The sequence below is a fragment of the Eublepharis macularius genome, chromosome 4, assembly GCF_028583425.1.
Source record: "Eublepharis macularius isolate TG4126 chromosome 4, MPM_Emac_v1.0, whole genome shotgun sequence".
NCBI lineage: Eukaryota > Metazoa > Chordata > Lepidosauria > Squamata > Eublepharidae > Eublepharis > Eublepharis macularius.
Window position 1 is genome coordinate 136,904,992 of NC_072793.1, and position 16,666 is coordinate 136,921,657.

Sequence of the window (16,666 nt, forward strand, 5' to 3'; positions counted from 1 at the left end):
TGAATTTGGGAGGGGAAAGTATGTCAGAGAGGAAAGCAGAGAGGGGCCACGGGGGAAAGGCTAGGGAGAAATCTAGAGGGGAGGAGGGGAGGGGGAGGGGGACTGCTGCGGCAGCCCCCCCATCTGAGCGGAGGAGGCCCTCCCCTGCGCTGCTGCCGTTCACCAGCCTGGCTTCTGGTGACAGGAAGAGGGTTTGCAAGACTCTCTTTCCTGAGGCAGCTGCTGGAGGGCCACCCCCAACCCGGGTGCGTGAGGCAGGGGCTGGCACTGGGCGGGGGCCCGCTGCTGAGGCTCCTCCTCCTCCAGTGGTTGCGAGCCAGCTGCTGGAGGAGGGGCAGCATGTGGTGTCTCCTGGGATGGGCGCGGAGCACATGACTTTCCCTGCGCTCCCGCTCACCCCAGGAACCCGGAGGATGTTGGAGGAACTGCCCGTGAGACCCCCCCTGGGGCGGTCCACCCCAGTTTCCTCTGAGGCCAGCAGCAGGCCTCTCGCGGCTGTGCAGGAGGAGAGGATGCGGGAGGAAGAGGCAGAGACTGTGGTGGAAGAGCCCACATCTCTGCCCCTTCAGCCTCGTCCATCCCCACCTGCCCGGCCGAGAGTGGGACACGGTGTGTCCGGCCAGAGCACCTCACAGGAGGTGCCTCAGGGTGATCCGGAAAGCGCTTCTCCTGGGAAGCGTGGGTTGCCCTTTTCCTCTGAAATCTGGAAGCACTTCCAGACAGCGGAGGATCCCCGAGCAGCCCTGTGCCTGCATTGTAGGCAGCGCGTCAGCCGTGGCAAAGATGTGTGGCATCTCTCCACGTCTGGGATGAGGTACCATATGAAGAGGCACCACCAGGCGGTGCTTCTTCGGGAGGAGGGTTCGAGTGGCGCCGCACGGCCGCCAGCTAGCCAGAAGGAGGCAGGCTCCTCTGGTGCTCTCCCCCTAAGGGTACCTGCAGGAAAGGGACGCCAAGCCTCTCTCCCGGAGATGCTTGGTATGCAGGGCGCTAGTGTGCCCAGAGAGGGGATCCGGAGGGCGAGCAGGCGCATCACGCGCCACATCATCAACATGATAGCAGTGGATGGGCAACCGTATTCCATAGTTGAAGACTTCGGCTTCTCAGGGCTGCTCCAAGATTGCTTTCCCTGGTACGCCGTCCCTGCTCGCACGTCGTTGAGCAGATCGGTGGTGCCCTCGTTTTACAGGGCTGCCAGGGATCATGTGAAGGCACAGCTGTCCCGGGTTGCCGGGAGAACTGTGCACTTCACATCGGACATCTGGACCTGCCCAAGTGTGCAGCAAGCATACCTCTCGCTTACTGCTCACTGGTGGGAACCCGAGTCGGTTCTGGGTGGGGGCCGGGGGGAGGTGCCTAGCACAGCTAGACAGGGAAGGATGCGAGACCGCCAGGCCGGCTACTGCAAGGCCTTGCTTCACGCCGAGGTGCTCGACGTGTCCCACACGGCGGAGAACATCGCTGCCACCTTAAGGAGACAGTTGGACGAGTGGATAGGCCAGGGACCCGCCACCGTGGGATGCATGGTGACGGACGGTGGCAAGAACATGAGGGCAGCGGCACATCTAGTGAGCCGAGAGAGCGTCTACTGTGCCGCTCACAAGCTTCACCTAGTGGTGAGAGATGCGCTGGGGTTGGGCTCCTCGAAGGAACCCGTGGATACCCGGACCCGTGAACTCCAGTTACTTGTCCAGAAACGTCGGAGGCTCACGGGTCACTTCTCGCGCAGCGTGAAGGCCACGCACGAACTGCGCCAGACACAGGTCAGGACAGGTGTGCCAGAGCACGCTCTGATCACTGACGTCAGCACTCGCTGGAACTCCACCTGCGCCATGCTTGAGCGCTTGGTGGAGCAGAAGGCCGCACTCCACGCGTGGCTCTCAGAGAACCGCGGTGCGAGTCAGGTGGGTGAGTTCAGCCGGGAGGATTGGCTCACCATCACCCAGACAGTGGAGGTCCTGAAGCCCTTCAAGGACTTCACTGTGGCGGTCTCGTCAGACACGGCGACCCTCGGTCTGGTCATTCCCCTGGTGCACACGCTCCAGAGGAATCTGGCCACCCTTGCAGACCGGGTCGCGCCCCGTGCTGACCTTGTTCCAGCGGTGCGCGCATTAGTGAGAAGGCTGCAGCAGGGCATAGCTGCCAGGCTAACTCCTCTCACTAAGGAAGAGTCATACATGTTGGCGACCATGTGTGACCCGCGCATAAAGGGCACTTTCGCCGAGCGGGACGGGAACCTCATCCAAGCCAGAGACGGGCTCTGCTCTTGGGTGAGGCGCAGGCAGGCCAAGAGGGGACGCCTGTCGACAGGGGGGACGCAAGAGGGGCCCTGCCGTGCGGGTCCCTCTGACGCCCCCTCTGCGCAGGCCCCCCCCGAGGCCACCACCGGAGTGCCGATGGAGATGGAGATGCTCCGGTGGGTCCTCGTCCCCTCTGGGGTCGTGAGGACCGTGAGAGAGGATCCGGCGGAGGCGATGGTCAGGGACTACCTCGCGGAGCCCTGCGAGTCGCTCTCCACCGATCCGCTCAGCTACTGGGCCAGGAAGGAGTCGGTCTGGCCGGACCTCTCCCTCGAGGCGCAGCGGCTGCTCTCATGCCCTCCGACGAGCGTGGAGAGCGAGCGCGTCTTTTCACATGCGGGCGACATTGTCGGCCCACATCGCACTCGCCTTCTCCCATGGAGAGTCGAGCAGTTGACCTTCCTGAAGGTCAACTCTCGCCTCTTCGATTTCTCAGGACTGGACTTCCAGAGTGACTGAGGTGAGCCCAACTTGTGGCCTGCATCCTCTGTGAGTCCAATCCTTTGGAATCGCGCTCTCCCCTGTATAAAACCCTGTATATACAGTTAAAACCGGCCAGTAGAGGGAGGGTGGTTAGGAACCAGTGGCAAAGGGAAAACACCCAGCAATTTGAAAGCCCCCCCCCAGGGTATTCAAAACATCTCCCATCACTGAGACAGACCCTGTGGGACCAAATTTATTATGAAAAATAATGCCCCAGAAACATGGATTGCTACTGGAGGGAGAAACAGGTTAGATAGGGATTGCTTAGGTGTTTTTATCAGATGAAATCCTTGTAAAAAAAAATTGAAGAAGAATTGTTGTACTGTTTTTTGAAAGTTGATGTTCTGTTCATGTAAAAAAAAGAAAAAAAACCCAAAAAATGTGATTATGTTTTTTAAAAGTTGATTGAATGTTCATGTAAAAAAAAGAAAAAAAACCCCCAAAAATGTTGTGATTATGTTTTTTAAAAGTTGATTGAATGTTCATGTAAAAAAAAGAAAAAAACCCAAAAAAAATGTTGTGATTATGTTTTTTAAAAGTTGATTGAATGTTAATGTTTAAAAAAAAAAAAAACCAAAAAAAATTGTTGATGTTAATGTTGGGTTTGCATGGTTGGGGGATGCGGGAAGAGTGGTGGATGGGCACCGGCCAATGATGATCTCTCGCAGATGTTCCCAGGTAAATTCTGAGGCTGGTGTGGGGGTGGGGGGAGACCTCTGCAGAACTGCTCCAGAAATACCATTGTCCAGTGCCTTGGAAGTGCCCAGTTCAGCTTTGTGTGTCTGAACTGAAAGCACAGCCACAGGAAATGACATAGGTTCTGCTGGACCCTGTTGCAGTGGTTCCCCCCCATTAAGTCGTTTTATGGAGGGAGAGTTGTATTAGGCTGGTAGTTATGATCATCTTCTGTTTCCATGCCCTGTTGTGCCCGCTCACTATGTAACCTGTTGTAATGTTCAAAACTTTACTGTTTGTCCATTTCAAAAGAAAAATTGTTTTTAAGATTCTCTGATGTGTAGTTAATTGTGTTGTGTTGTGCTGTGAGGGACAATAAGTGTAATATGTTGTGATTTGTTGACCACTTGTAATTTGAAAATGAGAAAATAAAGGTTTTTTAAACTTAATGATTGTGTGTCTGTGTTCCCTTCTTTGATGGGAAGTTGGTTCCCAGCATAGGGAACAATGGGGCAGGCTGGCCAGCCTGTTCCTGGGGTACTCGGTGTGGGGCAGCTGAGGGTGGTTTTGGTTCTGAGAGGGGCTGAGTGGAGGATTTGGGTCTGTGTGTGGCAGCTGGGGTGGGGGAACTGGGTTTGTGTGGGGCTGTAAGGAGTGGACTATGGGGGATGAGAGCACTGGTCGTCCTTTGTGCCCAAGTAGGCCCCTGCTACTGTCCTGGTGTGGGCTTCCATGCCTCTATCAGTTGCTGGCCCTCCTTTGCCATCTTTTTCAGAAATTTTCCTAGGGCTGCCAAACTCCTGGTTGGGCTTGAGTTCAGGTTAGAGAGAGTAGTTCCCTACAGAGAAACTGGCTGCTTCCAAGGGCAATCTCTTTAGAGGGCAAATGCGGACCATGGATTCTGGGGGAGATCCCTACTCAGATTTCCCTTTCCACAAGTCCCACCCCCAAATTGCCAGTAACTTCCAAGGCCAGAGTTTGCCACCCCAGAGAGATCCCGTTCCCACCCTCTTAGCCTTGGCATGAAAGTTGTAGCCCCCATGGAACACTTCCAGGTTCCTGATTCCAAGCCCAATTACACCACTGTAAGACAATCCAGACCTCCATCAAAAATGGATTTTAAGTAGCAGTGGGATTGGGCTGCATTTCAGTCATTCATATATCTGGTTGTGTTCCCAAACATTTAGCTTATGTTTTTTTTAAATCAGCGTATGGCACTTAAAGACACTTTTAAATGGTTCTAAAAACATATTTTTATTATGAAGTATTTAATGTGGCATTGCTCAAGGGCAGGCCTTTTGGCCAAATGAGCAGTATCAGTACAGTGAAATTTAGACAAAGCTCATAGGAAGAAAACGCATTCATACTGTGAAGTGGGAAGAAAGTTTTAATTTACATGTACCATGGACTCCGAAAAAGACATGTAAGTGGCATCCAGACCAAATCAGGCCTGCTTTCTCCCTTGAAGATATCAATTGATGATAGTGCTTATGTCACATCATGAGAAGACAAGGTTCACTAGAAAAGACAATAATGCTAAGAAAAATTGAAGGCAGTAGGGAAAAGAAGAATACCCTAGATGTGGTAGATTGACTTCGGTTTGCAATACATGGACAAGGTTTTTGGGATATTGTGGAGCTCAATATAATTCTAAAGTACACCACAAGTGATTTGAATGCATAAAACATACAGACACATACACATAAAATGTATATACCCCCTCCCCACCAAATTAAAGGTTTATCTTATGCCCCGGTTTTCTCCCCCATGGGAACCTAGAGTGGTTTACACATTGCTGTTCTCCCTTGATTTGTTTCACCCTCATCACAACCAGGCTAACAATAGACAGCTGCTCCATGCCTCACATTGGAGTGACTACATCCACCGATGGCCTTCTTAGTTGTATGAGGGGGTGGAGGGGGGGGGGAGGAAGGAAACAACGCACTCCTGCCCACTCTATCTGGGGCCTAGGTGACCAAATTGCTTGGCCTTGGCAAGGAGCCAGTGGTGGGGCGGCACTGGTTCTGGGGCCCCGTCCAGAACATTTGTCCAGGGCCCCAAAATCACCTAGACTGCCTCTGGAAAACACAACACAATTGTTTACTTAGGCTGAGCCAAGAACATCCATCAAGCCTACAAGGCACAGAATCAGAGTCTGCCAGATTCTAGACCAACTCTCTAGCCATTGCACTACAGTGGATATCTAAAAATTGTTCATACCCCCACCAGCAACTTGAACATTTTTCTCCAAAAGGCACACAACTTGGCTGGGTCTCAAAAAGGACTATGATGCATGGGCCTGTCAATGCATACTGGTACTAAGGCTCTGGCCGGGGGGAGGGGGGCATTGTGCCAATGCCACCCTGGCTTTGGAAGGGGACAGTAAAATAGAAGAAATAATCTAGGTTCAGTGCCTCCCCCCCTTCTCTGTCTCTCTCTCTCTCTATAATGTGAGTGAAAACATTACTATACCATCACTGAAGCCTACAGGATACTTAGGGTCTGTTCACACACGCATGATCATTTCATGGCAATGCTCTGGCATGATGATGTCTGTTCTAGGAAGTGATGTGATCATCACACAAGGCTGGGGAGCAAGCACAATTCACAGCAGGCAGATTTGGGCCACAAGGGATCCTGCTTTGGCCTGTAGGGCCCAAATCAGCCCACTGCAAAGCACAGGAATACTCTCAGGGCAGCCAGATGACATCAGTGACATCACGGCAGCAGCCCCTGGAGCGTACCTTGAAGGCTCATTCCCTGACTTTCCCCCTTCGGGGTGATAGGTGAGAGTGGGGGATCCCCCACCAAGGGGAAACGGATCCCTAATTGTGTCTGAGGTTGTGGAAATCAAATGGGTCATTACCTCCATATTGCTTCTGTCTTTGAGGGACTTACATGAACATTATATTTAACTCCAGATTTCTTGATTGTCAAGGAATGCATGTGGTGGGGGGGGGTGGGAAGGGTGGGAGAAGGGCCCCTGAGGGTAAGGGTGGCATTTGGCATGCAAAATGCCACCCCTGGCAAGACAAGCCTCCCCCAGCTGTCAGTGGTAGAGATGAGAGCAGAGCACCTACTTGGGGAGGCCATGAAATGCCCCCCCCAAGTGGGAGCAGGCTGAGCCTTGGTGGGGGGGGTGGGAGGAAGGGTGGGAGAAGGGCCCCAGAGGGTTGGGGGGGGATTTTGTTGCAGTGGTTCCCCCCCATTAAGTCATGTTATGGAGGGAGAGTTGTATTAGGCTGGTAGTTATTATGATCATCTAGTGTGGGCTTCTGTTTCCATGCCCTGTTGTGCCCGCTCACTATGTAACCTGTTGTAATGTTCAAAACTTTACTGTTTGTCCATTTCAAAAGAAAAATTGTTTTTAAGATTCTCTGATGTGTAGTTAATTGTGTTGTGTTGTGCTGTGAGGGACAATAAGTGTAATATGTTGTGATTTGTTGACCACTTGTAATTTGAAAATGAGAAAATAAAGGTTTTTTAAACTTAATGATTGTGTGTCTGTGTTCCCTTCTTTGATGGGAGGTTGGTTCCCAGCATAGGGAACAATGGGGCAGGCTGGCCAGCCTTCTCTGCAGGTGGTGGGGGGGTCAGGGGGGTGGTTGTCTGTGTGCCAGGGCAGGTGCTCTTTCCCAGGGACGATTTGGCACTGCCACCATTGTGGCACCCCTTGTCTGTGCAGAACTGCCCTGGGAAAGAGAGTTTAGGGGTTCCCAAAAGGGGAGGGCAGGCCAGCCTGTTCCTGGGGTTATGGTGGGTGTGGGGCAGGTGGGGGTTGATTTGGGTCTGTGAGGGGCTACTGGGGGGATTTGGGTCTGTGTGTGGCAGCTGGGGGGGAATTGGGTTTGTGTGGGGCTGTGAGGGGTGGACTTTGGGGGCTGAGGGGACCTACTTGGGGAGGACATGAAATGGCCCCCCAAGTGGGAGCAGGCTGAGCCTTGGTGGGGGGTGGGAGGAGGGGTGGGAGAAGGGCCCCTGAGGGCTGGGGGGCATTTTGCATGCAAAATGCCACCCCTGGCAAAGGAAGACTGCCTCTTCATTTTTTCCCCATAGGAAATAATGAAGAAAGATTAGCAGCAGCATGCTAACAATATGCTGCTCCTTTGCTTTCTTATGGGGAGGATGGGGGGACCTGCTTTGGGGTGCCATAACATGGCCCCCCAAAGTCCAATCGGTCTGAAACTTGGGTGGTTGTTAGAGAAGGGTTAGAGGAAGGTCCCCACCAATTTTGGGCTTATTAGGTGGGAAAATGCCTCCTCCAGGCGTCCTGAAAGACGGAGGCATTTTCCCAAAAAAAAACCCCAAAAGAATGCCGAAAGAATGCCGAAAGAATCCCGAATCCCGAATCCCGAAAGAGATTCTTGTTTCGGCTTTAACGGTAGAGAATCTTGTTTCGGGTAATCCCGAAACAAGAAAGCCGAAAGTTTTTTCCTTGCACACCCCTAGCCAGGACACCTGTCGTTATCTTGACGATTTTATGTTCGTTGGGCCTCCTGGCTCAGAGCAGCCAGGGCTGCTGGCTGGATTTGTGTCCTTGGCGGGGGAACTTGGCGTTCCCTTGGTGCATGAGAAGACTGAAGGCCCATCTCAGGTTTTTGGGCATCGAGTTAGACACGGTGCATCAGTCTTTATGCCTCCCGGCTGATAAAGTATGGAAGCTCAGGGAACGATTAGCTGAGTTTAAGGGTAAGCGGAAAGCGTCTCTCCTTGAATTGCAGCAGCTGGTGGGCTATCTCAATTTTGCCTGCAAGGCGGTCACCCCTGGCAGGCCATTCTTGTGTTGGCTGTGTGATGCAATGGCTACTCTCTGTGCCCCCCATCATAAGGTTCGCATTGATAAGGGCAAGCGTGCCGATATGGAGGTTTGGGAAGAGTTTTTGGGTACTTTTAATGGAGTCACCTTTTGGCGTGAGGAATTGCTGGTTGGTGCCCAGTTGCAAGTTGCTTCTGGTTCCACTGGCTTTGGGGTGTTCTTTAGGGGGCACTGGTGTGCTGACCAGTGGCCCAAGGAATGGGCGGAGAGTGAGGTAGTCAGGGATTTAACCTTTTTGGATTTTTTTCCCATTCTTGTGGCAGTTTATATCTGGGGCCATGAGCTTGATAGCCATGTTGTGCACTTTTGGTGCAACAACATGGCAGTGATGCAGGTAGTTAACTCTCTTACCTTCAAGTCTGCCAGAGTCATGAGATTGGTACAGGCATTCACTTTGAAGTGCCTTCAGCTGAATGTACTGTTTAAAGCCAGGCATGTGCCAGGTGTTGACAATGGGGTGGTGGACGCTTTGTCTCGCCAACAGATGGACCGTTTCTGGCAACTCGCCCCTGGGGCCGACAGCCATCCCTCCAGGATGCCCCCAGAGCTGTGGCTGCTTGGCAAGCCGAAGTGAACAGAGCAATTCAGATGGCCATTGCCCCCAGCACTCGGCGGGCATATGAGCGTGCGGTAGGACAGTTACATGGGTTTAGGGACGGGGTTGGTCTTCGTCAAGTGTGGCCTATCCCCCCTGAGCACCTCCTGCAGTTTTGTGTTGCTCAGTGGGCACGTGGGTTGGCGGTTAAGTCCATCAGAGGTCAGATGGCTGCGTTGGCATTTCCTAGTAAGGCACGTGGCGTGCCTGAATTTATGGGGGACTTCCAGCTATGAAAGATGTTCGAGGCTGGGTCCGGGAGTCCGGGGTTTCAAAGGATCAGAGGCAACCAATTTCCCCTGCTATTCTTCGGGGTTTAGGATCTCTTTGGCGGGAGATCTGTAGATCCAACTTTGAATGCCAGTTGCTCTATGCCGCAGCTCTGACGGCGTTCTTCGGTGCTTTGTGGGTAAGTGAACTGGTGGTTCAGTCACAAAGGACAATTCGGGCCGTGCTTTACTAGCCCAGGATATTAAGTTTGTAGGGGACAAGGTTTCGATTCAGGTTAAGAGGTCCAAGACTGATCAGATGCAGTTGGGGTCTGTACTGCTTCTGGGCCCCTGTGATAAAGAAGGCTTATGTCCTGTCTGAGCGCTTTGTCAATATCTAGAAGTCAGGGGTGATAGTCAGGGAGTTTTATTTCGCCATTGTGACCACTCTCCCTTAACTCGTTACCAGTTTTGGGCGGTGACTGATAGGGCCTTGCACCAGCTGGGCCTGATGGGCATTAAATTTGGCACCCATTCATTTCGTATTGGGGCGGCGTCCACCACAGCTGCCATGGGGTATGCTGCTCAGACCATTCAGAAGGTGGGCAGATGGAAATCATCTGCTTACCGGTCTTATATTCGTCCTTTACCTTTGTTTGAGTCTCACTCAGTTTGATTTTTCTTAGGCGCAGCTTGCCACATTGAGAGGAAGCGGATCCTCATAGCAGGGCACCGTATGGCATTCTGGGCTGCATTGCAAGTCAGAAGGACTCCGGTTGGAGCTCAGCTCGGGCTGAGTGAAGATGCCTTGATAGAATGGCTAGGCCGGCGTGGCCTCTGTTGGTCAGGGTTGCTGCCTCTCCTGTTTGGAGGAAGGACGGGTCCTCCTCTGCATATTTTGGTCTTACACTTGGGTGGTAATGACCTGGGTTTGTTGAAAGGCAGGGCCCTGTCCTTGCAAGTGATTGCAGACTTGAGGGTGATCAAGAACCGGTGGCCTGTTGTATATATATTTTTGGTCAGAAATGCTCCCTCAGCGTAGGTGGAGGGAGTCACTTGACCCTAGGGGTATGGCGCAGGCTAGCCATAGGGCCAATAGGGCCATACAGAAGGCATTGGCCACTGGACTTGGCATTTATTTCCCTCATCCTAGGATTAAGGCCGCAATTGCCTCCCTATACAGGGACGACGGGGTTCACCTCTCATGGATTACACCCGGGGCAGCGGGGGCTCACCCAGACAGGTCAAGTCAGAGGTCAGAGGTGACCCCATGGCTTGACCTGTACCGCCTAGTTTGCCCTTGCCGCAGTTTAGTGTTGATGTTGTGTTTAATAAAGTGGCCCTTAATTCCAATACTCTGTGTCTGTCTCATTCTTCCAACTGAGGGGGCAATATCAAAACCATGGAAGAGAACTAATAATAGTTATTGAAGGTATGCCAACTGAAACAAGCACCTGCTGGCATCTTCAACCACTGGCAGCAGACAATAATAGACACAATAAATAAATAAATTAAATAAAAGGAGACAGACAAATCTCTCTGAGGAGGAAGTTCCAAAGTTTTAGCAACCACTTGTCAGCAGTGGTAATGACCCAAAAGACAGAACATTGATGAAAAGAATCACATTTTTGTTTCTAAAACTCATTGTTTCTAAAGCAACCCAAATCATATCCTGATTTTAAAAGAAATTGTTTCCTTTTTCAAATCTTATTATTTTGTGCCAATGCTATGATTTCTCAGGATGCATATATCATTTTGTCTATTAGCCAAGCCAGCTGTCTGCAAGATTCAACTGTTCAAAGGAAATTTCTAGAAATTTAGAGGATGCTAGGAATTGTCTACTGAAAATATTATACAAAGCACAGCTGTGGATTCTGCACAGAAACAAAAAAACCTGACCAAACAAAAAATGTAATGTAAATACAAAGGAATGTAATTCCTTTTAAACTACATGTAAAATGATAGATTTATATTACTGTACATCAAATTATAATATGTTATAATGCCAAGTGAATCTGAACCTATCCTTCATTCCATCCCTCTCCTCTTATATGACAGTGTCTGGTAATATATTACAGTGTCATGTAATATATTTGCATTTTTAAAGAGATATTTTTAAAACCAATGGATGTTGTTTTTTCAAGTATTTAAAGAGATACAGATTTCCAAATACTAGCTAGGTTTTTTTGCCATCAAGTTGCATCTAAGAGTCTCTCTACATGAGACATCTTACACGAGGACCCTCAAGTGTAGGGAGACACAATATTCGCTGTTAAGCATAGTTAATTTCACCTCTCTACAGGAGGGTAGTTTAAAAAGATAGAGCCTGTGGAGATTTCTCTTCAGAGGGTTTGTTAATTTCATCTTCGCCTCCCCAAAGACTGTGTCAATTTTACCTCCCCTTAGGGAAGTGAAGATGAAATTAACAAACCGTCTGAGGAGCAATCTCTGCCTGCTCTATCTTTTAAAACTACATTTCCTGGCTAACATTGTGTCTCCCTACACTTGAGCATCCTCGTATAAGATGTGATCCCATGAGATTTTCAAGGCAAGAAATGTTCAGAGGTGGTCTCTTATCCCAGCACTGACTCCACTTAATTTCCAAGGTTTGATTAGGCTAGCCTGGGCTACCCAGGAAAGGGCTATGGAAGTTCTTTTTAAAAGTATTTAAAGAGATGAAGGTTTTCAGATACAATCTAAATGTTTAGTTTTTTCTAAACATCGCAACTCTGATGGCTGTATTGTATGTTTTCACAGGATTGTGTTCTATTCCATTTCCTAAGGATTATCCTTTCTTTAATAGCAAAATTGATATTTTGAAAAAAAAACATGGCAAGAAGAATCAAAGGCATGTAGTCATGGGCAGGCCAAACAGTCTTAATGCTCATGCAGATCCAAGTGTCCTCAAACCCTGGGCTTTCTAATCTCACATGGAAATGGAAGCTGTCCACTGCTGCATGCATGAACATCGAAGGCAGAAAATAAAGTATTGACACATTAAGTTGGATCCTATGGAAAGGAGCCACAAACACAAGGCAGAGAGCATTTTTCACCAATCTGTGCCCCATGGCAGCCCTTCAACTTCCCCCTCAAGCTGATCCTAGGGGTCCTCTGTCTCCCTGGAGCAGCACTGGGGGGCATTTTGGTCTGCAGGAAGGGGAAGTGGGGAAGTCATACTGCCGTGCATGGAATTTAGACAGGATCCATGCAACCTATTACTTATCTCTTCTTTAAGACATTCTGCCATAGTGGAGCGTAACTAAAACAATTAGTTGGATTTCTTGTAAATTAGTTGTTTTTGCTGCTGGTGTTGCTGATCTGGGCTGAATAGGAATCAGGACTCACCTGCTAGGAGTTTAATGATATCACAAAGAACACAGAATGCAACTCAAGGCCTACTTCCTTCCTAATATCATCAGAAAAAAGCAAGAGTCCAGTAGCACATATAAGAATAACAAAATTTGTGGTAGGGTATGAGCTTTCATAAGGAACATTAACAATTGAGATACGCAGATGACACTATGTTATTGGCAGAAAATAATGAAGACTTGAAACAACTACTGATGAAGGTTAAAGGTGAAAGCACCAAAGCAGAATTAAATCTGAACATCAAGAAGACAACAGCAATGACTACTGAGAAATTACACAAATTTAAAGTTGACGAGGAAATTGAAATTGTTCAAGATTTTCTATTCCTTGGCTCAGTCATTAACCAAAAGGGAGACTGCAATGAAGAAATCAGAAGAAGACCAAAACTTAGAAGAGCAGCTGTAAGGGAGCTAGAGAAGATCCTTAAAGATAAAGATGTCTCTCTGGGAACTAAGATCATCCAAACTATGGTATTCCTCATTACTATGTATGGATGTGAAAGCTGGACAATGAAGAAAGCTGACAGGAAGAAAATTGATTCATTTGAAATGTTGTGCTGGAGGAGGGTTTTGTGGATACCATGGACAGCCAAAAAGGCAAATAAGTGGGTACTAGATCAAATCAAGCCCGATTTCTCCTTAGAAGCTAAAATGACAAAATTGAGGCTATCATGCTTTGGTCATGTCATGAGAAGATAAGATTCTCTGGAAAAGTCAGTAATGCTAGGAAAAGTGGAAGGCAGTAGGAAAAGAGGAAGATCTAAAATGAGATGGCTTGACTCAGTAAAAGAAACCATGGCCCTTTTCACACTGCTTACCTGCTGCCACAACGACGCGAAATGTCGTGCAAAAAAACGCGGAACATCGCATTTTCTTGTGCAAGATTTGCACAATGTCATTCAAATCTCACGCAAGAAAACATGATGTTCTGCGTTTTTTACGCGATATTTCGTGTCGTTGCAGCAGCAAGTAAGCAGTGTGAAAAGGGCCCATATCTTCCAGTTTGCAGGATCTGAGAAAGTCTGTTGATAAGATGTTTTGGAGGTCTTTCATTCATAGGGTTGCCATAGGTCGGAGGCAACATGATGGCACATAGCTAGGGATGGCCACAAACTGATATGAACCAAAGTTCATCACGAGCCGAGCTGGTTTGTGGTTCATTAACCAGTGGTTCATAGATGCACATTTCTGATGAACCGCGACAAACCGCTATGATTTTTAAGGTGGTTCGTTTAGTTCGGGTTTTTTGGTTCATCACTGCAAACAGCCTGGCACTGATCAATCTATTTCCTAGACCATGGGGGTGGCGGGGAGGAATGGACTTCTGCAGTCCTTCTGTAGTCCTGGGAACACCAATGTCAACCCTCCAAAGCTTAAAAGGCAGCTCTGACTGCCAACCAGAAAGCTCCCATTCTGATCTATGAAAGCATAAGGAGTACATAACCTCCAGCTCTCAGGCGAGTGGTTTCAGTTTTCAGCAGAGAGGAACTGCTATTGGATTTTCAGTCACTGAGGGAGGTACTTGAAGCTTGCGCTTGAGATTCTGGTGCTTCAAGGCTCTGAAGCATCTGCTTCTGTTCCACTGCCAGCCTCAAGGTCCAAGCCTAGTGGGTTCCTGTGAGGACTCACAGAATACTTTAATATATTATATTTATTGTCATTATCATTACTATTTAGAGCACCTGTCCTGGATGGGAAAGTGCCTGGGTGGGTCAGGGCTCTGTCCTTGCCAGGTGAAAATGCACCCCCTCCCACACACACATACACACACAAGAGGAATTTTAACCTCCTTCCCCATGGGTCCTCCTGTCCCCTAGTTCACCAGTGCCTGCTGCCACCTGGATGCATCCCAGGAGAGGGACTTAGGTGTCCATAGCTGGGTTCATTCCAGGAGGATCTGAACCCTCCCTTTGGGAATTCTTTACCACTAGACCATCCAGGGCCTCGACAACCACTTGCTGATGCAGCCACCCACATTGCCCCGATACCCCATCACCTATTTAACCACCTCCTCATGAGTCTCCTCAAGGATCACCCACCCTGTTGCAGAGATGGACTCCACTAGTGGAAGGCTTCCTTCTTAGCTACCCCATTCGGGAGATGGATTCCTGCTGTTGTGGCAACTTCCATCCAGGGTCTGTTTCCACATTAAAAGGCCTTTTCTTTCTGGCTTCCAGGCTCCCCAGCCCTCATCCACCCCAGTGGGAAGATTTCTGTTCCCCCAAGTTCTCCTTCCCCCCAGGACTGACCTTCCCTCATTAATCACCTCTGTCCTTTCCTGTACAAAAATATCCCTGCCTCCCTAAAGAACATCTACTCCTCCCCCCTCAAGATTAACCTCATCTCATAGATTGTCTCTGTCCTCCTCTCCTTTAAAAGAATATTCCTGTCTCCCGAAGAACATTTCAAAGTGTACTTCTGTCCCCATTCCAGCCCCAGAGCAGTTTTTCTGCTTCCAGGAACCATCATTCCACTCTGCGGGCCATCCTTCCATTTTCAGAGGAAGATTTTCTAACTCCATCCCACGTTTTCATTGCAGTTTTTTGGTGCTGCAATGTATTTCAATAGAGCCAATGCAAGTCAACTGACGTTCATGGCTCCCATTATATCTAATAGAACTTTCCTGGGAGCACCCATTTTGGTGGTCTTTAACTCAAACATCAGAAATCCAATCTTTACCAAACTTGGATGGTGGCTGGAGAAGAGCCTGCCGAAGGCTCCCTTTGATTTTGGCATCTCTGACTGTCAAAGAGGCTGTTCGAGGACATCCGGAAGTGATGAACCATGCAAACCAAATGGACTGGTTTGTGAACTGGGCAAGTTCGTGAAAGTTCGTTTCATTTTATGAACCATGAACCGCCATTTTCCCAGTTCATGCCCATCTCGACACATAACACACACATGACATGAGCTTTCATGAGTCACAGCTCACTTCTTCAGATACCAACGTTATCCAAAGAAGTGAGCTGTGACGCTTAAAAGCTCCTACCCTTCCACAAATTTTGTTAGTCTTATAGGTGCTAATGGACTCTTGCTCTTTTCTGCTGCTACAGACAGACTAACCAGGCTACCCATCTTGATCTAATATCACCAGCATTTGAGTCACTGCTGTGGCTGGCCTGTCTTGCTTTTCAGGTGCAAGAGTGAATTGTACTGCCAGCATTTAGTTCAGAAAATGTATGATCCAGCTATCCAAAGTCTTGAGAACACTGCTTTGTTAACTCTAGTGAGAACAAGAGCAAAGAAAGGGAATGTTCCTGTTCTACTCCATACCAATTGTCTCACAATGAAGAGCTGGGATGAAAAGCTGCTTTTAAAAAAATGGGATGAAACAGGAGCTTGCAAGCCTCAAGAGTTTTTCTAGACATCCCTAATTCAAATCAGATACGAAAAGCACGCGGCTTGAGGCGTCAACTGAATCTGTCACTTGCTGAAGGCTTGTGTTAGATTAGCCATTCCTAGCTTTGATTCTATCCAGATCCCACCTGCTTTTTAATCTCTTCTTGCAGGGACAGATATTACTTCCCGGGAGCATAAAAGTCATCTATTTAACTTACGTAGATTAATGTGACAGATGACATGGCCCAAATCTCTGACATACACACTTGCAAAAATAATTCGCAGCACAGTAACTTGTAATGGCACTGTTAACAAGCATACCTTAAATCTTCTCCTTATTCATGGCAAAGCAAGCAACAAAAATGAAAAGAACCTCCTCATTAAATGTATTAGGATAAGTAGGAAGAATTAAAACATGTGGCTTTACTTGCCCTTTTATCTCATTCAGTGGTTTGTGGTGCTAAGCACAACTACAAGCCTTGCAGCATTTGGAAGGAGAAAAAATTAGGTTCCAGTCCTGCCATCCATTATACATGCACAGATCTGATAGACTTTGGTGGCATTTATTCAGCAGTAATTCTGGGGAAGTTTAATAACATGTTTAATAACTGAATAGCAAGGGGAAATTCCACAGATGCTACTCCTCCTTGGGAACCATCACTGCCAAAAAAGAAAGCCAGACTTTTCAACTGGACTCCTGGCATGCAGAAAGCACAGTGTTGCTCCCACACACCTCTACAGTAGAGCTGTGTTAAGTGTTCTCCCGTTTTGATTTTCAGATTGAAAAACTGGTAGGGTGGGAGTGGAACTGAAAATCTGGGAGGAAGTCATATTTCCAGGGAGGAAAAGCTCTTAAATTTAAACAGTGATTACACTTTTGG